The sequence below is a fragment of the Hypanus sabinus genome, chromosome 19 (genome assembly GCF_030144855.1).
Source record: "Hypanus sabinus isolate sHypSab1 chromosome 19, sHypSab1.hap1, whole genome shotgun sequence".
In the NCBI taxonomy this organism is placed as follows: Eukaryota; Metazoa; Chordata; class Chondrichthyes; order Myliobatiformes; family Dasyatidae; genus Hypanus; species Hypanus sabinus.
The window spans coordinates 10,371,259-10,397,518 of NC_082724.1; positions in this window are offsets into that span (position 1 = coordinate 10,371,259).

Genomic DNA, 26,260 nt, shown 5'->3' on the forward strand with positions numbered 1-26,260 from the left:
CCTTCCTGTTCGGCTTCTTCCCCCTTCCTTTCCAGTCCCGACGAAGGGCCTCAGCCTGAAACGTTGACTGTTTATTCTTCTTCATAGACCTGCCTGACCTGCTGAGTTCCTCCAGCAATTTGTGGTGTGTTGCTTGAGATTTCCGACATGCTGAATATCTTGTGTTTATCCTCTGTGCTTGCTTTCCTAAGCACGTTCTTCACTGACCAACAGCTCCATTTTAGAATTTCCCTATCTCCGTAACATTTCTACCCCCACATCACTTCCAGAGTGCCAGGGAGTGAGGGGAGATTTGATAGAGGTATATAAAATTATGAGGGGTGTAGATAGACTAAATACAAGCAGGCCTTTTCTACTGAGGTTGGGTGTCACTACAATTAGAGTTCATGGGTTAAGGTGAAAGGTGAAATATTTAAGGGGCATATGAGGGGGAACTTCTTCAGTCAGAGGGTGGAGAAGGTGGTGGAATGAGGTGCCAGCGGAAGTGGTGGGTAAAAGATCAAAGTCAACACTTAAGAAAAGTTTGGATTGGTACATGGATGAGAGGAGTATTTATTCATCAGTTTGTTTGTCTATTTATTTATTTATTGATCCTTTTTTATTGATTGATTGATTGATTTAGAGATATACCATGGAACATGTCCTTCTGGCCCAATGACCTATGCAGCCCAGCAATCCACCTATTTAACACTAGCCTAATCACGGGATAATTTACAATGACTGGTTAACCTTCTAACTGGTACATCTTTGGACTGTGAGAGGAAACTGGAACATGCAGAGGAAACCCATGTGGTTCAACCTCTATACAGATAACACCAGAACTGAACTTTAATCTGAAAGATAGAGAGAGAGAGAGAGAGAGAGAGAGAGAGAGAGAGAGAGAGAGAGAGAGAGAAAATGTCACTGTGCCATATCACTGTGTTTTATGATTGCATCTCAACACAGTGTCTCACTCACCCCTGTATCACACTACTGTGTTTCAACACTGCCTCTCACCGCTGTGTCTCACCAACATGTCCCACCGTTGTATCCCACTACTACATCTCACCTCTGTGTATCACCACTATGACTCACCACCGAATCTCACCACTGTGTCCCACCACTGTATCTCACCACTGTATCTCACCACTGTGTCTCACCACTGTATCTTACCACTGTGTCCCACCGCTGTATCTCACAACTGTGTCTCATCACAGTATCTCACCACTGTGTCTCATCACAGTATCTCACCACTGTGTCCCACCACTGTATCTCACCCCTGTGTCTCATCACAGTATCTCACCACTGTGTCCCACCGCTGTATCTCACCCCTGTGTCTCATCACAGTATCTCACCACTGTGTCCCACCGCTGTGTCTCATCACAGTATCTCACCACTGTATCTCATCACTGTGTCTCACCGCTGTATGTCACCACTGTGTCTCACCGCTGTATCTCACCACTGTGTCTCACCGCTGTATGTCACCACTGTGTCCCACCGCTGTGTCTCATCACAGTATCTCACCACTGTGTCTCATCACAGTATCTCACCACTGTGTCCCACCACTGTATCTCACCCCGTGTCTCATCACAGTATCTCACCCCTGTGTCTCATCACAGTATCTCACCACTGTGTCTCACCGCTGTATCTCACCACTGTGTCCCACCGCTGTGTCTCATCACAGTATCTCACCACTGTATCTCATCACTGTGTCTCACCGCTGTATGTCACCACTGTGTCTCACCGCTGTATCTCACCACTGTGTCCCACCACTGTGTCCCACCGCTGTGTCTCACCGCTGTGTCCCACCGCTGTGTCTCATCACAGTATCTCACCACTGTATCTCATCACTGTGTCTCACCGCTGTATCTCACCACTGTGTCTCACCGCTGTATGTCACCACTGTGTCCCACCACTGTGTCTCATCACAGTATCTCACCACTGTATCTCACCACTGTGTCTCACCGCTGTATCTCACCACTCTGTCTCACCGCTGTATCTCACCACTGTGTCTCACCGCTGTATCTCACCACTGTGTCTCATCACAGTATCTCACCACTGTGTCTCACCGCTGTATCTCACCACTGTGTCTCATCACAGTATCTCACCACTGTGTCTCACCGCTGTATCTCACCACTGTGTCTCATCACAGTATCTCACCACTGTGTCTCACCGCTGTATCTCACCACTGTGTCTCATCAAAGTATCTCACCACTGTGTCTCACCGCTGTATTTCACCACTGTGTCCCACCACTGTGTCTCACCACTGTGTCCCACCGCTGTGTCTCATCACAGTATCTCACCACTTTGTCCCACCACTGTATCTCACCAGTGTCCCACCGCTGTGTCTCATCACAGTGTCTCACCACTGTGTCCCACCGCTGTATCTCACCACTGTGTCTCACCACTGTGTCCCACCGCTGTGTCTCACTGCTGTATCTCACCACTGTGTCTCACCGCTGTATCTCACTGCTGTATCTCACCACTGTGTCTCACCGCTGTATCTCACCACTGTATCCCACCGCTGTGTCTCACCACTGTGTCCCACCGCTGTGTCTCACTGCTGTATCTCACCACTGTGTCTCACCGCTGTATCTCACCACTGTGTCCCACCGCTGTGACTCACCACAGTATCTCACCACTGTGTCCCACCGCTGTGTCTCATCACAGTATTTCACCACTGTGTCCCACCACTGTATCTCACCAGTGTCCCACCGCTGTGTCTCATCACAGTGTCTCACCACTGTGTCCCACCGCTGTGTCTCACTGCTGTATCTCACCACTGTGTCTCACCGCTGTATCTCACCACTGTGTCCCACCGCTGTGACTCACCACAGTATCTCACCACTGTGTCACACCACTGTATCTCACCACTGTGTCTCATCACAGTATCTCACCACTGTGTCTCATCACAGTATCTCACCACTGTGTCCCACCACTGTATCTCACCACTGTGTCTCATCACAGTATCTCACCACTGTGTCCCACCGCTGTATCTCACCACTGTGTCCCACCGCTGTATCTCACCACTGTGTCCCACCGCTGTATCTCACCACTGTGTCTCACCGCTGTATCTCACCGCTGTATCTCACCACTGTGTCCCACCGCTGTATCTCACCACTGTGTCCCACCGCTGTATCTCTCCCCTGTGTCTCATCACAGTATTTCACCACTGTGTCCCACCGCTGTATCTCACCACTGTGTCCCACCGCTGTATCTCACCCCTGTGTCTCATCACAGTATTTCACCACTGTGTCCCACCACTGTGTCTCACCACTGTGTCCCACCACTGTGTCTCACCACTGTGTCCCACCGCTGTGACTCACCACAGTATCTCACCACTGTGTCCCACCGCTGTGTCTCATCACAGTATCTCACCACTGTATCTCATCACTGTGTCCCACCGCTGTGTCTCATCACAGTATCTCACCACTGTGTCTCATCACAGTATCTCACCACTGTGTCTCACCGCTGTATCTCACCGCTGTATCTCACCACTGTGTCCCACCGCTGTATCTCACCACTGTGTCCCACCGCTGTATCTCACCTCTGTGTCTCATCACAGTATTTCACCACTGTGTCCCACCACTGTGTCTCACCACTGTGTCCCACCACTGTGTCTCATCACAGTATCTCACCACTGTGTCCCACCACTGTATCTCACCAGTGTCCCACCGCTGTGTCTCATCACAGTGTCTCACCACTGTGTCCCACCGCTGTGTCTCACTGCTGTATCTCACCACTGTGTCTCACCGCTGTATCTCACCACTGTGTCCCACCGCTGTGACTCACCACAGTATCTCACCACTGTGTCCCACCGCTGTGTCTCATCACAGTATTTCACCACTGTGTCCCACCACTGTATCTCACCAGTGTCCCACTGCTGTTTCTCATCACAGTATCTCACCACTGTGTCCCACCGCTGTATCTCACCACTGTGTCTCATCAGAGTATCTCACCACTGTGTCTCATCACAGTATCTCACCACTGTGTCTCACCGCTGTATCTCACCACTCTGTCCCACCGCTGTATCTCACCCCTGTGTCTCATCACAGTATTTCACCACTGTGTCTCACCGCTGTATCTCACCACTGTGTCCCACCGCTGTGTCTCATCACAGTATCTCACCACTGTGTCCCACCGCTGTGTCTCATCACAGTATCTCATCACTGTGTCCCACCGCTGTGTCTCATCACAGTATCTCACCACTGTATCTCATCACTGTGTCTCACCGCTGTATCTCACCACTGTGTCTCACCACTGTATGTCACCACTGTGTCCCACCACTGTGTCCCACCGCTGTGTCTCATCACAGTATCTCACCACTGTGTCTCATCACAGTATCTCACCACTGTGTCCCACCGCTGTATCTCACCACTGTGTCTCATCACAGTATCTCACCACTGTGTCCCACCGCTGTGTCTCATCACAGTATCTCACCACTGTGTCCCACCACTGTATCTCACCACTGTGTCCCACCGCTGTGTCTCATCACAGTATCTCACCACTGTGTCCCACCACTGTATCTCACCCCTGTGTCTCATCACAGTATCTCACCACTGTGTCCCACCGCTGTGTCTCATCACAGTATCTCACCACTGTGTCCCACCACTGTATCTCACCACTGTGTCCCACCGCTGTATCTCACCACTGTGTCCCACCGCTGTATCTCACCACTGTGTCCCACCGCTGTATCTCACCACTGTGTCTCACCGCTGTATCTCACCGCTGTATCTCACCACTGTGTCCCACCGCTGTATCTCACCACTGTGTCCCACCGCTGTATCTCACCCCTGTGTCTCATCACAGTATTTCACCACTGTCCCACCACTGTGTCTCACCACTGTGTCCCACCGCTGTGTCTCATCACAGTATCTCACCACTGTGTCCCACCACTGTATCTCACCAGTGTCCCACCGCTGTGTCTCATCACAGTGTCTCACCACTGTGTCCCACCGCTGTGTCTCACTGCTGTATCTCACCACTGTGTCTCACCGCTGTATCTCACCACTGTGTCCCACCGCTGTGACTCACCACAGTATCTCACCACTGTGTCCCACCGCTGTGTCTCATCACAGTATTTCACCACTGTGTCCCACCACTGTATCTCACCAGTGTCCCACCGGTGGGTCTCATCACAGTGTCTCACCACTGTGTCCCACCGCTGTGTCTCACTGCTGTATCTCACCACTGTGTCTCACCGCTGTATCTCACCACTGTGTCTCATCACAGTATCTCACCACTGTATCTCACCACTGTGTCTCATCACAGTATCTCACCACTGTGTCCCACCACTGTATCTCACCAGTGTCCCACCGCTGTGTCTCATCACAGTATCTCACCACTGTGTCTCACCGCTGTATCTCACCACTGTGTCCCACCGCTGTATCTCACCACTGTGTCTCATCACAGTATCTCACCACTGTGTCTCACCGCTGTATCTCACCACTCTGTCCCACCGCTGTATCTCACCCCTGTGTCTCATCACAGTATTTCACCACTGTGTCTCACCGCTGTATCTCACCACTGTGTCCCACCGCTGTGTCTCATCACAGTATCTCACCACTGTGTCCCACCGCTGTGTCTCATCACAGTATCTCATCACTGTGTCCCACCGCTGTGTCTCATCACAGTATCTCACCACGGTATCTCATCACTGTGTCTCACCGCTGTATCTCACCACTGTGTCTCACCACTGTATGTCACCACTGTGTCCCACCACTGTGTCCCACCGCTGTGTCTCATCACAGTATCTCACCACTGTGTCTCATCACAGTATCTCACCACTGTGTCCCACCGCTGTATCTCACCACTGTGTCTCATCACAGTATCTCACCACTGTGTCCCACCGCTGTGTCTCATCACAGTATCTCACCACTAAGTCCCACCACTGTATCTCACCACTGTCCCACCTCTGTGTCTCATCACAGTATCTCACCACTGTGTCTCACCGCTGTGTCTCATCACAGTATCTCACCACTGTGTCCCACCGCTGTGTCTCATCACAGTATCTCATCACTGTGTCCCACCGCTGTGTCTCATCACAGTATCTCACCACTGTATCTCATCACTGTGTCTCACCGCTGTATCTCACCACTGTGTCTCACCACTGTATGTCACCACTGTGTCCCACCACTGTGTCCCACCGCTGTGTCTCATCACAGTATCTCACCACTGTGTCTCATCACAGTATCTCACCACTGTGTCTCACCGCTGTATCTCACCGCTGTATCTCACCACTGTGTCCCACCGCTGTATCTCACCACTGTGTCCCACCGCTGTATCTCACCCCTGTGTCTCATCACAGTATTTCACCACTGTGTCCCACCGCTGTGTCTCATCACAGTATCTCACCACTGTGTCCCACCACTGTATCTCACCAGTGTCCCACCGCTGTGTCTCATCACAGTGTCTCACCACTGTGTCCCACCGCTGTGTCTCACTGCTGTATCTCACCACTGTGTCTCACCGCTGTATCTCACCACTGTGTCCCACCGCTGTGACTCACCACAGTATCTCACCACTGTGTCCCACCGCTGTGTCTCATCACAGTATTTCACCACTGTGTCCCACCACTGTATCTCACCAGTGTCCCACCGGTGTGTCTCATCACAGTGTCTCACCACTGTGTCCCACCGCTGTGTCTCACTGCTGTATCTCACCACTGTGTCCCACCACTGTATCTCACCACTGTGTCTCACCACGGTGTCCCACCACTGTATCGCACCACTGTGTCTCATCACAGTATCTCACCACTGTATCTCACCACTGTGTCTCATCACAGTATCTCACCACTGTGTCCCACCACTGTATCTCACCAGTGTCCCACTGCTGTGTCTCATCACAGTATCTCACCACTGTGTCCCACCACTGTATCTCACCAGTGTCCCACTGCTGTTTCTCATCACAGTATCTCACCACTGTGTCCCACCGCTGTGTCTCATCACAGTATCTCACCACTGTGTCCCACCACTGTATCTCACCACTGTGTCTCACCGCTGTATCTCACCACTCTGTCCCACCGCTGTATCTCATCACTGTGTCTCACCGCTGTATCTCACCACTGTGTCTCACCGCTGTATGTCACCACTGTGTCCCACCACTGTGTCCCACCGCTGTGTCTCATCACAGTATCTCACCACTGTGTCTCATCACAGTATCTCACCACTGTGTCCCACCGCTGTATCTCACCACTGTGTCTCATCACAGTATCTCACCACTGTGTCCCACCGCTGTGTCTCATCACAGTATCTCACCACTGTGTCCCACCACTGTATCTCACCACTGTGTCCCACCGCTGTGTCTCATCACAGTATCTCACCACTGTGTCCCACCACTGTATCTAACCCCCTTGTCTCATCACAGTATCTCACCACTAAGTCCCACCACTGTATCTCACCACTGTCCCACCTCTGTGTCTCATCACAGTATCTCACCACTGTGTCCCACCACTGTATCTCACCACTGTGTCTCACCACTGTATTGCACCACTGTGTCTCATCACAGTATCTCACCACTGTGTCTCATCACAGTATCTCACCATTGTGTCCCACCGCTGTGTCTCACTGCTGTATCTCACCACTGTGTCTCACCGCTGTATCTCACCACTGTGTCCCACCACTGTGACTCACCACAGTATCTCACCACTGTGTCCCACCACTGTACCTCACCACTGTGTCCCACCACTGTATCTCACCACTGTGTCTCACCACTGTATTGCACCACTGTGTCTCATCACAGTATCTCACCACTGTGTCTCATCACAGTATCTCACCATTGTGTCCCACCACTGTATCTCACCAGTGTCCCACCGCTGTGTCTCATCACAGTATCTCACCACTGTGTCCCACCACTGTATCTCACCAGTGTCCCACTGCTGTTTCTCATCACAGTATCTCACCACTGTGTCCCACCGCTGTGTCTCATCACAGTATCTCACCACTGTGTCCCACCACTGTATCTCACCACTGTGTCTCACCGCTGTATCTCACCACTCTGTCCCACCGCTGTATCTCACCCCTGTGTCTCATCACAGTATTTCACCACTGTGTCTCACCGCTGAATCTCACCACTGTGTCCCACCGCTGTGTCTCATCACAGTATCTCACCACTGTATCTCATCACTGTGTCTCACCGCTGTATCTCACCACTGTGTCTCACCGCTGTATGTCACCACTGTGTCCCACCACTGTGTCCCACCGCTGTGTCTCATCACAGTATCTCACCACTGTGTCTCACCGCTGTATCTCACCACTGTGTCTCATCACAGTATCTCACCACTGTGTCCCACCACTGTATCTCACCACTGTGTCCCACCGCTGTGTCTCATCACAGTATCTCACCACTGTGTCCCACCACTGTATCTCACCACTGTGTCCCACCGCTGTGTCTCATCAAAGTATCTCACCACTGTGTCCCACCACTGGATCTCTCCCCCGTGTCTCATCACAGTATCTCACCACTGTGTCCCACCGCTGTGTCTCATCACAGTATCTCACCACTAAGTCCCACCACTGTATCTCACCACTGTTCCACCTCTGTGTCTCATCACAGTATCTCACCACTGTGTCTCACCGCTGTGTCTCATCACAGTATCTCACCACTGTGTCCCACCGCTGTGTCTCATCACAGTATCTCATCACTGTGTCCCACCGCTGTGTCTCATCACAGTATCTCACCACTGTATCTCATCACTGTGTCTCACCGCTGTATCTCACCACTGTGTCTCACCACTGTATGTCACCACTGTGTCCCACCACTGTGTCCCACCGCTGTGTCTCATCACAGTATCTCACCACTGTGTCTCATCACAGTATCTCACCACTGTGTCTCACCGCTGTATCTCACCGCTGTATCTCACCACTGTGTCCCACCGCTGTATCTCACCCCTGTGTCTCATCACAGTATCTCACCACTGTGTCTCACCGCTGTATCTCACCACTGTGTCCCACCGCTGTCTCATCACAGTATCTCACAACTGTATCTCATCACTGTGTCTCACCGCTGTATGTCACCACTGTGTCTCACCGCTGTATCTCACCACTGTGTCTCACCGCTGTATGTTACCACTGTGTCCCACCGCTGTGTCTCATCACAGTATCTCACCACTGTGTCTCATCACAGTATCTCACCACTGTGTCCCACCACTGTATCTCACCCCGTGTCTCATCACAGTATCTCACCCCTGTGTCTCATCACAGTATCTCACCACTGTGTCTCACCGCTGTATCTCACCACTGTGTCCCACCGCTGTGTCTCATCACAGTATCTCACCACTGTATCTCATCACTGTGTCTCATCACAGTATCTCACCACTGTGTCTCACCGCTGTATCTCACCACTGTGTCTCATTACAGTATCTCACCACTGTGTCTCACCGCTGTATCTCACCACTGTGTCTCACCGTTGTATCTCACCACTGTGTCTCACCGCTGTATCTCACCACTGTGTCTCATCACAGTATCTCACCACTGTGTCTCTCCGCTGTATCTCACCACTGTGTCTCATCACAGTATCTCACCACTGTGTCTCACCGCTGTATCTCACCACTGTGTCTCATCACAGTATCTCACCACTGTGTCTCACCGCTGTATTTCACCACTGTGTCCCACCACTGTGTTTCACCACTGTGTCCCACCGCTGTGTCTCATCACAGTATCTCACCACTTTGTCCCACCACTGTATCTCACCAGTGTCCCACCGCTGTGTCTCATCACAGTGTCTCACCACTGTGTCCCACCGCTGTGTCTCACTGCTGTATCTCACCACTGTGTCTCACCGCTGTATCTCACCACTGTGTCCCACCGCTGTGACTCACCACAGTATCTCGCAACTGTGTCCCACCGCTGTGTCTCATCACAGTATTTCACCACTGTGTCCCACCACTGTATCTCACCAGTGTCCCACCGCTGTGTCTCATCACAGTGTCTCACCACTGTGTCCCACCGCTGTGTCTCACTGCTGTATCTCACCACTGTGTCTCACCGCTGTATCTCACCACTGTGTCCCACCGCTGTGACTCACCACAGTATCTCACCACTGTGTCACACCACTGTATCTCACCACTGTGTCTCATCACAGTATCTCACCACTGTATCTCACCACTGTGTCTCATCACAGTATCTCACCACTGTGTCCCACCACTGTATCTCACCAGTGTCCCACTGCTGTTTCTCATCACAGTATCTCACCACTGTGTCCCACCGCTGTATCTCACCACTGTGTCTCATCACAGTATCTCACCACTGTGTCTCATCACAGTATCTCACCACTGTGTCTCACCGCTGTATCTCACCACTCTGTCCCACCGCTGTATCTCACCCCTGTGTCTCATCACAGTATTTCACCACTGTGTCTCACCGCTGTATCTCACCACTGTGTCCCACCGCTGTGTCTCATCACAGTATCTCACCACTGTGTCCCACCGCTGTGTCTCATCATAGTATCTCATCACTGTGTCCCACCGCTGTGTCTCATCACAGTATCTCACCACTGTATCTCATCACTGTGTCTCACCGCTGTATCTCACCACTGTGTCTCACCACTGTATGTCACCACTGTGTCCCACCACTGTGTCCCACCGCTGTGTCTCATCACAGTATCTCACCACTGTGTCTCATCACAGTATCTCACCACTGTGTCCCACCGCTGTATCTCACCACTGTGTCTCATCACAGTATCTCACCACTGTGTCCCACCGCTGTGTCTCATCACAGTATCTCACCACTGTGTCCCACCACTGTATCTCACCACTGTGTCCCACCGCTGTGTCTCATCACAGTATCTCACCACTGTGTTCCACCACTGTATCTCACCCCTGTGTCTCATCACAGTATCTCACCACTGTGTCCCACCACTGTATCTCACCACTGTGTCCCACCGCTGTATCTCACCACTGTATCCCACCGCTGTATCTCACCACTGTGTCCCACCGCTGTATCTCACCACTGTGTTTCACCGCTGTATCTCACCGCTGTATCTCAACACTGTGTCCCACCGCTGTATCTCACCACTGTGTCCCACCGCTGTATCTCACCCCTGTGTCTCATCACAGTATTTCACCACTGTGTCCCACCACTGTGTCTCACCACTGTGTCCCACCACTGTGTCTCACCACTGTGTCCCACCGCTGTGTCTCATCACAGTATCTCACCACTGTGTCCCACCACTGTATCTCACCAGTGTCCCACCGCTGTGTCTCATCACAGTGTCTCACCACTGTGTCCCACCGCTGTGTCTCACTGCTGTATCTCACCACTGTGTCTCACCGCTGTATCTCACCACTGTGTCCCACCGCTGTGACTCACCACAGTATCTCACCACTGTGTCCCACCGCTGTGTCTCATCACAGTATTTCACCACTGTGTCCCACCACTGTATCTCACCAGTGTCCCACCGGTGTGTCTCATCACAGTGTCTCACCACTGTGTCCCACCGCTGTGTCTCACTGCTGTATCTCACCACTGTGTCTCACCGCTGTATCTCACCACTGTGTCTCATCACAGTATCTCACCACTGTATCTCACCACTGTGTCTCATCACAGTATCTCACCACTGTGTCCCACCACTGTATCTCACCAGTGTCCCACCGCTGTGTCTCATCACAGTATCTCACCACTGTGTCCCACCACTGTATCTCACCAGTGTCCCACCGCTGTTTCTCATCACAGTATCTCACCACTGTGTCCCACCGCTGTATCTCACCACTGTGTCTCATCACAGTATCTCACCACTGTGTCCCACCACTGTATCTCACCACTGTGTCCCACCGCTGTATCTCACCACTGTGTCCCACCGCTGTATCTCACCACTGTGTCTCACCGCTGTATCTCACCGCTGTATCTCACCACTGTGTCCCACCGCTGTATCTCACCACTGTGTCCCACCGCTGTATCTCTCCCCTGTGTCTCATCACAGTATTTCACCACTGTGTCCCACCGCTGTATCTCACCACTGTGTCCCACCGCTGTATCTCACCCCTGTGTCTCATCACAGTATTTCACCACTGTGTCCCACCACTGTGTCTCACCACTGTGTCCCACCGCTGTGTCTCATCACAGTATCTCACCACTGTGTCCCACCGCTGTATCTCACCACTGTGTCCCACCGCTGTATCTCACCACTGTGTCCCACCGCTGTATCTCACCACTGTGTCTCACCGCTGTATCTCACCGCTGTATCTCACCACTGTGTCCCACCGCTGTATCTCACCACTGTGTCCCACCGCTGTATCTCTCCCCTGTGTCTCATCACAGTATTTCACCACTGTGTCCCACCGCTGTATCTCACCACTGTGTCCCACCGCTGTATCTCACCCCTGTGTCTCATCACAGTATTTCACCACTGTGTCCCACCACTGTGTCTCACCACTGTGTCCCACCACTGTGTCTCACCACTGTGTCCCACCGCTGTGACTCACCACAGTATCTCACCACTGTGTCCCACCGCTGTGTCTCATCACAGTATCTCACCACTGTATCTCATCACTGTGTCCCACCGCTGTGTCTCATCACAGTATCTCACCACTGTGTCTCATCACAGTATCTCACCACTGTGTCTCACCGCTGTATCTCACCGCTGTATCTCACCACTGTGTCCCACCGCTGTATCTCACCACTGTGTCCCACCGCTGTATCTCACCTCTGTGTCTCATCACAGTATTTCACCACTGTGTCCCACCACTGTGTCTCACCACTGTGTCCCACCACTGTGTCTCATCACAGTATCTCACCACTGTGTCCCACCACTGTATCTCACCAGTGTCCCACCGCTGTGTCTCATCACAGTGTCTCACCACTGTGTCCCACCGCTGTGTCTCACTGCTGTATCTCACCACTGTGTCTCACCGCTGTATCTCACCACTGTGTCCCACCGCTGTGACTCACCACTGTGTCTCATCACAGTATCTCACCACTGTATCTCACCACTGTGTCTCATCACAGTATCTCACCACTGTGTCCCACCACTGTATCTCACCAGTGTGTCCCACCACTGTATCTCACCAGTGTCCCACTGCTGTTTCTCATCACAGTATCTCACCACTGTGTCCCACCGCTGTATCTCACCACTGTGTCTCATCACAGTATCTCACCACTGTGTCTCATCACAGTATCTCACCACTGTGTCTCACCGCTGTATCTCACCACTCTGTCCCACCGCTGTATCTCACCCCTGTGTCTCATCACAGTATTTCACCACTGTGTCTCACCGCTGTATCTCACCACTGTGTCCCACCGCTGTGTCTCATCACAGTATCTCACCACTGTGTCCCACCGCTGTGTCTCATCACAGTATCTCATCACTGTGTCCCACCGCTGTGTCTCATCACAGTATCTCACCACTGTATCTCATCACTGTGTCTCACCGCTGTATCTCACCACTGTGTCTCACCACTGTATGTCACCACTGTGTCCCACCACTGTGTCCCACCGCTGTGTCTCATCACAGTATCTCACCACTGTGTCTCATCACAGTATCTCACCACTGTGTCCCACCGCTGTATCTCACCACTGTGTCTCATCACAGTATCTCACCACTGTGTCCCACCGCTGTGTCTCATCACAGTATCTCACCACTGTGTCCCACCACTGTATCTCACCACTGTGTCCCACCGCTGTGTCTCATCACAGTATCTCACCACTGTGTCCCACCACTGTATCTCACCCCTGTGTCTCATCACAGTATCTCACCACTGTGTCCCACCGCTGTGTCTCATCACAGTATCTCACCACTGTGTCCCACCACTGTATCTCACCACTGTGTCCCACCGCTGTATCTCACCACTGTGTCCCACCGCTGTATCTCACCACTGTGTCTCACCGCTGTATCTCACCGCTGTATCTCACCACTGTGTCCCACCGCTGTATCTCACCACTGTGTCTCATCACAGTATTTCACCACTGTGTCTCACCACTGTGTCCCACCGCTGTGTCTCATCACAGTATCTCACCACTGTGTCCCACCACTGTATCTCACCAGTGTCCCACCGCTGTGTCTCATCACAGTGTCTCACCACTGTGTCCCACCGCTGTGTCTCACTGCTGTATCTCACCACTGTGTCTCACCACTGTATCTCACCACTGTGTCCCACCGCTGTGACTCACCACAGTATCTCACCACTGTGTCCCACCGCTGTGTCTCATCACAGTATCTCATCACTGTGTCCCACCGCTGTGTCTCATCACAGTATCTCACCACTGTATCTCATCACTGTGTCTCACCGCTGTATCTCACCACTGTGTCTCACCACTGTATGTCACCACTGTGTCCCACCACTGTGTCCCACCGCTGTGTCTCATCACAGTATCTCACCACTGTGTCTCATCACAGTATCTCACCACTGTGTCTCACCGCTGTATCTCACCGCTGTATCTCACCACTGTGTCCCACCGCTGTATCTCACCCCTGTGTCTCATCACAGTATCTCACCACTGTGTCTCACCGCTGTATCTCACCACTGTGTCCCACCGCTGTGTCTCATCACAGTATCTCACAACTGTATCTCATCACTGTGTCTCACCGCTGTATGTCACCACTGTGTCTCACCGCTGTATCTCACCACTGTGTCTCACCGCTGTATGTTACCACTGTGTCCCACCGCTGTGTCTCATCACAGTATCTCACCACTGTGTCTCATCACAGTATCTCACCACTGTGTCCCACCACTGTATCTCACCCCGTGTCTCATCACAGTATCTCACCCCTGTGTCTCATCACAGTATCTCACCACTGTGTCTCACCGCTGTATCTCACCACTGTGTCCCACCGCTGTGTCTCATCACAGTATCTCACCACTGTATCTCATCACTGTGTCTCATCACAGTATCTCACCACTGTGTCTCACCGCTGTATCTCACCACTGTGTCTCATTACAGTATCTCACCACTGTGTCTCACCGCTGTATCTCACCACTGTGTCTCACCGTTGTATCTCACCACTGTGTCTCACCGCTGTATCTCACCACTGTGTCTCATCACAGTATCTCACCACTGTGTCTCACCGCTGTATCTCACCACTGTGTCTCATCACAGTATCTCACCACTGTGTCTCACCGCTGTATCTCACCACTGTGTCTCATCACAGTATCTCACCACTGTGTCTCACCGCTGTATTTCACCACTGTGTCCCACCACTGTGTCTCACCACTGTGTCCCACCGCTGTGTCTCATCACAGTATCTCACCACTTTGTCCCACCACTGTATCTCACCAGTGTCCCACCGCTGTGTCTCATCACAGTGTCTCACCACTGTGTCCCACCGCTGTGTCTCACTGCTGTATCTCACCACTGTGTCTCACCGCTGTATCTCACCACTGTGTCCCACCGCTGTGACTCACCACAGTATCTCGCAACTGTGTCCCACCGCTGTGTCTCATCACAGTATTTCACCACTGTGTCCCACCACTGTATCTCACCAGTGTCCCACCGCTGTGTCTCATCACAGTGTCTCACCACTGTGTCCCACCGCTGTGTCTCACTGCTGTATCTCACCACTGTGTCTCACCGCTGTATCTCACCACTGTGTCCCACCGCTGTGACTCACCACAGTATCTCACCACTGTGTCACACCACTGTATCTCACCACTGTGTCTGACCACTGTGTCACACCACTGTATATCACCACTGTGTCTCATCACAGTATCTCACCACTGTATCTCACCACTGTGTCTCATCACAGTATCTCACCACTGTGTCCCACCACTGTATCTCACCAGTGTCCCACTGCTGTTTCTCATCACAGTATCTCACCACTGTGTCCCACCGCTGTATCTCACCACTGTGTCTCATCACAGTATCTCACCACTGTGTCTCATCACAGTATCTCACCACTGTGTCTCACCGCTGTATCTCACCACTCTGTCCCACCGCTGTATCTCACCCCTGTGTCTCATCACAGTATTTCACCACTGTGTCTCACCGCTGTATCTCACCACTGTGTCCCACCGCTGTGTCTCATCACAGTATCTCACCACTGTGTCCCACCGCTGTGTCTCATCATAGTATCTCATCACTGTGTCCCACCGCTGTGTCTCATCACAGTATCTCACCACTGTATCTCATCACTGTGTCTCACCGCTGTATCTCACCACTGTGTCTCACCACTGTATGTCACCACTGTGTCCCACCACTGTGTCCCACCGCTGTGTCTCATCACAGTATCTCACCACTGTGTCTCATCACAGTATCTCACCACTGTGTCCCACCGCTGTATCTCACCACTGTGTCTCATCACAGTATCTCACCACTGTGTCCCACCGCTGTGTCTCATCACAGTATCTCACCACTGTGTCCCACCACTGTATCTCACCACTGTGTCCCACCGCTGTGTCTCATCACAGTATCTCACCACTGTGTTCCACCACTGTATCTCACCCCTGTGTCTCATCACAGTATCTCACCACTGTGTCCCACCACTGTATCTCACCACTGTGTCCCACCGCTGTATCTCACCACTGTATCCCACCGCTGTATCTCACCACTGTGTCCCACCGCTGTATCTCACCACTGTGTTTCACCGCTGTATCTCACCGCTGTATCTCAACACTGTGTCCCACCGCTGTATCTCACCACTGTGTCCCACCGCTGTATCTCACCCCTGTGTCTCATCACAGTATTTCACCACTGTGTCCCACCACTGTGTCTCACCACTGTGTCCCACCACTGTGTCTCACCACTGTGTCCCACCGCTGTGTCTCATCACAGTATCTCACCACTGTGTCCCACCACTGTATCTCACCAGTGTCCCACCGCTGTGTCTCATCACAGTGTCTCACCACTGTGTCCCACCGCTGTGTCTCACTGCTGTATCTCACCACTGTGTCTCACCGCTGTATCTCACCACTGTGTCCCACCGCTGTGACTCACCACAGTATCTCACCACTGTGTCCCACCGCTGTGTCTCATCACAGTATTTCACCACTGTGTCCCACCACTGTATCTCACCAGTGTCCCACCGGTGTGTCTCATCACAGTGTCTCACCACTGTGTCCCACCGCTGTGTCTCACTGCTGTATCTCACCACTGTGTCTCACCGCTGTATCTCACCACTGTGTCTCATCACAGTATCTCACCACTGTATCTCACCACTGTGTCTCATCACAGTATCTCACCACTGTGTCCCACCACTGTATCTCACCAGTGTCCCACCGCTGTGTCTCATCACAGTATCTCACCACTGTGTCCCACCACTGTATCTCACCAGTGTCCCACCGCTGTTTCTCATCACAGTATCTCACCACTGTGTCCCACCGCTGTATCTCACCACTGTGTCTCATCACAGTATCTCACCACTGTGTCCCACCACTGTATCTCACCACTGTGTCCCACCGCTGTATCTCACCACTGTGTCCCACCGCTGTATCTCACCACTGTGTCTCACCGCTGTATCTCACCGCTGTATCTCACCACTGTGTCCCACCGCTGTATCTCACCACTGTGTCCCACCGCTGTATCTCTCCCCTGTGTCTCATCACAGTATTTCACCACTGTGTCCCACCGCTGTATCTCACCACTGTGTCCCACCGCTGTATCTCACCCCTGTGTCTCATCACAGTATTTCACCACTGTGTCCCACCACTGTGTCTCACCACTGTGTCCCACCGCTGTGTCTCATCACAGTATCTCACCACTGTGTCCCACCGCTGTATCTCACCACTGTGTCCCACCGCTGTATCTCACCACTGTGTCCCACCGCTGTATCTCACCACTGTGTCTCACCGCTGTATCTCACCGCTGTATCTCACCACTGTGTCCCACCGCTGTATCTCACCACTGTGTCCCACCGCTGTATCTCTCCCCTGTGTCTCATCACAGTATTTCACCACTGTGTCCCACCGCTGTATCTCACCACTGTGTCCCACCGCTGTATCTCACCCCTGTGTCTCATCACAGTATTTCACCACTGTGTCCCACCACTGTGTCTCACCACTGTGTCCCACCACTGTGTCTCACCACTGTGTCCCACCGCTGTGACTCACCACAGTATCTCACCACTGTGTCCCACCGCTGTGTCTCATCACAGTATCTCACCACTGTATCTCATCACTGTGTCCCACCGCTGTGTCTCATCACAGTATCTCACCACTGTGTCTCATCACAGTATCTCACCACTGTGTCTCACCGCTGTATCTCACCGCTGTATCTCACCACTGTGTCCCACCGCTGTATCTCACCACTGTGTCCCACCGCTGTATCTCACCTCTGTGTCTCATCACAGTATTTCACCACTGTGTCCCACCACTGTGTCTCACCACTGTGTCCCACCACTGTGTCTCATCACAGTATCTCACCACTGTGTCCCACCACTGTATCTCACCAGTGTCCCACCGCTGTGTCTCATCACAGTGTCTCACCACTGTGTCCCACCGCTGTGTCTCACTGCTGTATCTCACCACTGTGTCTCACCGCTGTATCTCACCACTGTGTCCCACCGCTGTGACTCACCACTGTGTCTCATCACAGTATCTCACCACTGTATCTCACCACTGTGTCTCATCACAGTATCTCACCACTGTGTCCCACCACTGTATCTCACCAGTGTGTCCCACCACTGTATCTCACCAGTGTCCCACTGCTGTTTCTCATCACAGTATCTCACCACTGTGTCCCACCGCTGTATCTCACCACTGTGTCTCATCACAGTATCTCACCACTGTGTCTCATCACAGTATCTCACCACTGTGTCTCACCGCTGTATCTCACCACTCTGTCCCACCGCTGTATCTCACCCCTGTGTCTCATCACAGTATTTCACCACTGTGTCTCACCGCTGTATCTCACCACTGTGTCCCACCGCTGTGTCTCATCACAGTATCTCACCACTGTGTCCCACCGCTGTGTCTCATCACAGTATCTCATCACTGTGTCCCACCGCTGTGTCTCATCACAGTATCTCACCACTGTATCTCATCACTGTGTCTCACCGCTGTATCTCACCACTGTGTCTCACCACTGTATGTCACCACTGTGTCCCACCACTGTGTCCCACCGCTGTGTCTCATCACAGTATCTCACCACTGTGTCTCATCACAGTATCTCACCACTGTGTCCCACCGCTGTATCTCACCACTGTGTCTCATCACAGTATCTCACCACTGTGTCCCACCGCTGTGTCTCATCACAGTATCTCACCACTGTGTCCCACCACTGTATCTCACCACTGTGTCCCACCGCTGTGTCTCATCACAGTATCTCACCACTGTGTCCCACCACTGTATCTCACCCCTGTGTCTCATCACAGTATCTCACCACTGTGTCCCACCGCTGTGTCTCATCACAGTATCTCACCACTGTGTCCCACCACTGTATCTCACCACTGTATCTCACCACTGTGTCCCACCGCTGTATCTCACCACTGTGTCCCACCGCTGTATCTCACCACTGTGTCTCACCGCTGTATCTCACCGCTGTATCTCACCACTGTGTCCCACCGCTGTATCTCACCACTGTGTCTCATCACAGTATTTCACCACTGTGTCCCACCACTGTGTCTCACCACTGTGTCCCACCGCTGTGTCTCATCACAGTATCTCACCACTGTGTCCCACCACTGTATCTCACCAGTGTCCCACCGCTGTGTCTCATCACAGTGTCTCACCACTGTGTCCCACCGCTGTGTCTCACTGCTGTATCTCACCACTGTGTCTCACCACTGTATCTCACCACTGTGTCCCACCGCTGTGACTCACCACAGTATCTCACCACTGTGTCCCACCGCTGTGTCTCATCACAGTATTTCACCACTGTGTCCCACCACTGTATCTCACCAGTGTCCCACCGGTGTGTCTCATCACAGTGTCTCACCACTGTGTCCCACCGCTGTGTCTCACTGCTGTATCTCACCACTGTGTCTCACCGCTGTATCTCACCACTGTGTCTCATCACAGTATCTCACCACTGTATCTCACCACTGTGTCTCATCACAGTATCTCACCACTGTGTCCCACCACTGTATCTCACCAGTGTCCCACCGCTGTGTCTCATCACAGTATCTCACCACTGTGTCTCACCACTGTATCTCACCACTGTGTCTCATCACAGTATCTCACCACTGTGTCTCACCACTGTATCTCACCACTGTGTCTCATCACAGTATCTCACCACTGTGTCTCACCACTGTGTCTCATCACAGTATCTCACCACTGTGTCCCACCACTGTATCTCACCAGTGTCCCACCGCTGTGTCTCATCACAGTATCTCACCACTGTGTCTCACCACTGTATCTCACCACTGTGTCTCATCACAGTATCTCACCACTGTGTCTCACCACTGTATCTCACCACTGTGTCTCATCACAGTATCTCACCACTGTGTCTCACCACTGTATCTCACCACTGTGTCTCATCACAGTATCTCACCACTGTATCTCACCACTGTGTCTCATCACAGTATCTCACCACTGTGTCCCACCACTGTATCTCACCAGTGTCCCACCGCTGTGTCTCATCACAGTATCTCACCACTGTGTCCCACCACTGTATCTCACCAGTGTCCCACTGCTGTTTCTCATCACAGTATCTCACCACTGTGTCCCACCGCTGTATCTCACCACTGTGTCTCATCACAGTATCTCACCACTGTGTCTCATCACAGTATCTCACCACTGTGTCCCACCGCTGTGTCTCATCACAGTATCTCATCACTGTGTCCCACCGCTGTGTCTCATCACAGTATCTCACCACTGTATCTCATCACTGTGTCTCACCGCTGTATCTCACCACTGTATCTCACCACTGTGTCCCACCACTGTGTCCAACCGCTGTGTCTCATCACAGTATTTCACCACTGTGTCTCATCACAGTATCTCACCACTGTGTCCCACCGCTGTATCTCACCACTGTGTCTCATCACAGTATCTCACCACTGTGTCCCACCGCTGTGTCTCATCACAGTATCTCACCACTGTGTCCCATCACTGTATCTCACCACTGCGTCCCACCGCTGTGTCTCATCACAGTATCTCACCACTGTGTCCCACCACTGTATCTCACCCCTGTGTCTCATCACAGTATCTCACCACTGTGTCCCACCGCTGTGTCTCATCACAGTATCTCACCACTGTGTCCCACCACTGTATCTCACCACTGTGTCCCACCGCTGTATCTCACCACTGTGTCCCACCGCTGTATCTCACCACTGTGTCCCACCGCTGTATCTCACCACTGTGTCCCACCTCTGTATCTCACCCCTGTGTCTCATCACAGTATTTCACCACTGTGTCCCACCACTGTGTCTCACCACTGTGTCCCACCGCTGTGTCTCATCACAGTATCTCACCACTGTGTCCCACCACTGTATCTCACCAGTGTCCCACCGCTGTGTCTCATCACAGTGTCTCACCACTGTGTCCCACCGCTGTGTCTCACTGCTGTATCTCACCACTGTGTCTCACCGCTGTATCTCACCACTGTGTCCCACCGCTGTGACTCACCACAGTATCTCACCACTGTGTCCCACCGCTGTGTCTCATCACAGTATTTCACCACTGTGTCCCACCACTGTATCTCACCAGTGTCCCACTGGTGTGTCTCATCACAGTGTCTCACCACTGTGTCTCATCACAGTGTCTCACCACTGTGTCCCACCGCTGTGTCTCACTGCTGTATCTCACCACTGTGTCTCACCGCTGTATCTCACCACTGTATCCCACCACTGTGACTCACCACAGTATCTCACCACTGTGTCCCACCACTGTACCTCACCACTGTGTCTCACCACTGTGTCCCACCACTGTATCTCACCACTGTGTCTCACCACTGTGTCCCACCACTGTATCGCACCACTGTGTCTCATCACAGTATCTCACCGCTGTATCTCACCACTGTGTCCCAGCGCTGTATCTCTCCCCTGTGTCTCATCACAGTATTTCACCACTGTGTCCCACCGCTGTATCTCACCACTGTGTCCCACCGCTGTATCTCACCCCTGTGTCTCATCACAGTATTTCACCACTGTGTCCCACCACTGTGTCTCACCACTGTGTCCCACCGCTGTGTCTCATCACAGTATCTCACCACTGTGTCCCACCGCTGTGACTCACCACAGTATCTCACCACTGTGTCCCACCGCTGTGTCTCATCACAGTATCTCACCACTGTATCTCATCACTGTGTCCCACCGCTGTGTCTCATCACAGTATCTCACCACTGTGTCTCATCACAGTATCTCACCACTGTGTCTCACCGCTGTATCTCACCGCTGTATCTCACCACTGTGTCCCACCGCTGTATCTCACCACTGTGTCCCACCGCTGTATCTCACCTCTGTGTCTCATCACAGTATTTCACCACTGTGTCCCACCACTGTGTCTCACCACTGTGTCCCACCACTGTGTCTCATCACAGTATCTCACCACTGTGTCCCACCACTGTATCTCACCAGTGTCCCACCGCTGTGTCTCATCACAGTGTCTCACCACTGTGTCCCACCGCTGTGTCTCACTGCTGTATCTCACCACTGTGTCTCACCGCTGTATCTCACCACTGTGTCCCACCGCTGTGACTCACCACAGTATCTCACCACTGTGTCTCATCACAGTATCTCACCACTGTATCTCACCACTGTGTCTCATCACAGTATCTCACCACTGTGTCCCACCACTGTATCTCACCCCTGTGTCTCATCACAGTATCTCACCACTGTGTCCCACCGCTGTGTCTCATCACAGTATCTCACCACTGTGTCCCACCACTGTATCTCACCACTGTATCTCACCACTGTGTCCCACCGCTGTATCTCACCACTGTGTCCCACCGCTGTATCTCACCACTGTGTCTCACCGCTGTATCTCACCGCTGTATCTCACCACTGTGTCCCACCGCTGTATCTCACCACTGTGTCTCATCACAGTATTTCACCACTGTGTCCCACCACTGTGTCTCACCACTGTGTCCCACCGCTGTGTCTCATCACAGTATCTCACCACTGTGTCCCACCACTGTATCTCACCAGTGTCCCACCGCTGTGTCTCATCACAGTGTCTCACCACTGTGTCCCACCGCTGTGTCTCACTGCTGTATCTCACCACTGTGTCTCACCGCTGTATCTCACCACTGTGTCCCACCGCTGTGACTCACCACAGTATCTCACCACTGTGTCCCACCGCTGTGTCTCATCACAGTATTTCACCACTGTGTCCCACCACTGTATCTCACCAGTGTCCCACCGGTGTGTCTCATCACAGTGTCTCACCACTGTGTCCCACCGCTGTGTCTCACTGCTGTATCTCACCACTGTGTCTCACCGCTGTATCTCACCACTGTGTCTCATCACAGTATCTCACCACTGTATCTCACCACTGTGTCTCATCACAGTATCTCACCACTGTGTCCCACCACTGTATCTCACCAGTGTCCCACTGCTGTTTCTCATCACAGTATCTCACCACTGTGTCCCACCGCTGTATCTCACCACTGTGTCTCATCACAGTATCTCACCACTGTGTCTCATCACAGTATCTCACCACTGTGTCCCACCGCTGTGTCTCATCACAGTATCTCATCACTGTGTCCCACCGCTGTGTCTCATCACAGTATCTCACCACTGTATCTCATCACTGTGTCTCACCGCTGTATCTCACCACTGTATCTCACCACTGTGTCCCACCACTGTGTCCAACCGCTGTGTCTCATCACAGTATCTCACCACTGTGTCTCATCACAGTATCTCACCACTGTGTCCCACCGCTGTATCTCACCACTGTGTCTCATCACAGTATCTCACCACTGTGTCCCACCGCTGTGTCTCATCACAGTATCTCACCACTGTGTCCCATCACTGTATCTCACCACTGCGTCCCACCGCTGTGTCTCATCACAGTATCTCACCACTGTGTCCCACCACTGTATCTCACCCCTGTGTCTCATCACAGTATTTCACCACTGTGTCCCACCGCTGTGTCTCATCACAGTATCTCACCACTGTGTCCCACCACTGTATCTCACCACTGTGTCCCACCGCTGTATCTCACCACTGTGTCCCACCGCTGTATCTCACCACTGTGTCCCACCGCTGTATCTCACCACTGTGTCCCACCTCTGTATCTCACCCCTGTGTCTCATCACAGTATTTCACCACTGTGTCCCACCACTGTGTCTCACCACTGTGTCCCACCGCTGTGTCTCATCACAGTATCTCACCACTGTGTCCCACCACTGTATCTCACCAGTGTCCCACCGCTGTGTCTCATCACAGTGTCTCACCACTGTGTCCCACCGCTGTGTCTCACTGCTGTATCTCACCACTGTGTCTCACCGCTGTATCTCACCACTGTGTCCCACCGCTGTGACTCACCACAGTATCTCACCACTGTGTCCCACCGCTGTGTCTCATCACAGTATTTCACCACTGTGTCCCACCACTGTATCTCACCAGTGTCCCACCGGTGTGTCTCATCACAGTGTCTCACCACTGTGTCTCATCACAGTGTCTCACCACTGTGTCCCACCGCTGTGTCTCACTGCTGTATCTCACCACTGTGTCTCACCGCTGTATCTCACCACTGTATCCCACCACTGTGACTCACCACAGTATCTCACCACTGTGTCCCACCACTGTACCTCACCACTGTGTCTCACCACTGTGTCCCACCACTGTATCTCACCACTGTGTCTCACCACTGTGTCCCACCACTGTATCGCACCACTGTGTCTCATCACAGTATCTCACCACTGTATCTCACCACTGTGTCCCACCACTGTATCTCACCAGTGTCCCACCGCTGTGTCTCATCACAGTATCTCACCACTGTGTCCCACCACTGTATCTCACCAGTGTCCCACTGCTGTTTCTCATCACAGTATCTCACCACTGTGTCCCACCACTGTTTCTCACCACTGTGTCTCACCGCTGTATCTCACCACTCTGTCCCACCGCTGTATCTCACCCCTGTGTCTCATCACAGTATTTCACCACTGTGTCTCACCGCTGTATCTCACCACTGTGTCCCACCGCTGTGTCTCATCACAGTATCTCACCACTGTATCTCATCACTGTGTCTCACCGCTGTATCTCACCACTGTGTCTCACCGCTGTATGTCACCACTGTGTCCCACCACTGTGTCCCACCGCTGTGTCTCATCACAGTATCTCACCACTGTGTCTCATCACAGTATCTCACCACTGTGTCCCACCGCTGTATCTCACCACTGTGTCCCACCGCTGTATCTCACCACTGTGTCTCATCACAGTATCTCACCGCTGTATTCCATCTCTGTGCCCCATGACTGAGGAGGTGTCACACCACTGAAACACTGTGACCGTTTGTTGGAAAAGGCAAAGAGGATTTTCCAGTATTTTCCATTTTTTGCCTGTGTATGATGTTGGCTCTTCTCCTACATATCTGACTGGCTGCTGGGAAGGCTCCACAGTTTCATCGCGATCCGCACTTTACGCAGACTAAGCTGCCCAATGTGCTGGTAAACCCTCAGCAAGCCATTTCTCCGACACCCATTTCCTCTGCAGCTTCTCCCACTGACACCCCGGCTTTCTTTCCCTTTTCTGATGAAGCATCACAAATCCAGAAAGCTCACTGTTTCTCTTTCCACAGAACCTGCCTCCCCGCAGCCTCTTTCTTTCAGCCTTTTCTATTTTTATCAGAATTACAGGATCTTTTGATTTCTGTTACAGCCGAGCAGTTTAGCATTAGGAATCATTTCTCAAACAAAGACATAAATATATGGACCACTCGAGTACAGGCTGCACATTGGATCAATTATGAGCTCTTGGAAATAAGATTTAGTCATGGAATCAGAGTCTTCACTGTGGAAGACTCTGACATATGCCAGAAATTTGAGACTGTCAGGAAGCTGAGGTGAATGCGGTTACTATCACTAAGGAGAAGGTGCTTGGGAAGCTGAACAGTTTGAAGGTAGATAAGTCACTTGGGCCAGATGGACAACACCCCAGGGTTCTGAAAGAGGTGGCCGAAGAGATTGCGAAGGCATTGGTAATAATCTTTCAAGAATCTCTAGATTCTGGAATTGTTCCAGAGGACTGAAGAACTGCAAATGTCATTCCACTCTTTAAGAAGGAAGGGAGGCAGAAGAAAGGAAGTGATAGGCCAGTTAGTTTGATTACAGAGGCTGGGAAGATGTTAGGTGCTTGTGCTGATTTTGGTCATTTATAGTCAATCAAAAAACACAGCAGTGACCACTGGATGAATTCTTCATTCAATATCTATTAGGAACTAATGCACAGTTTTATAGTACTGTAGTAGTGTTGATAGTGTACAGATTTGTTACCCAATAAGTGATAGGTCTTTTTAATACCTTCTTAACACTTTCCA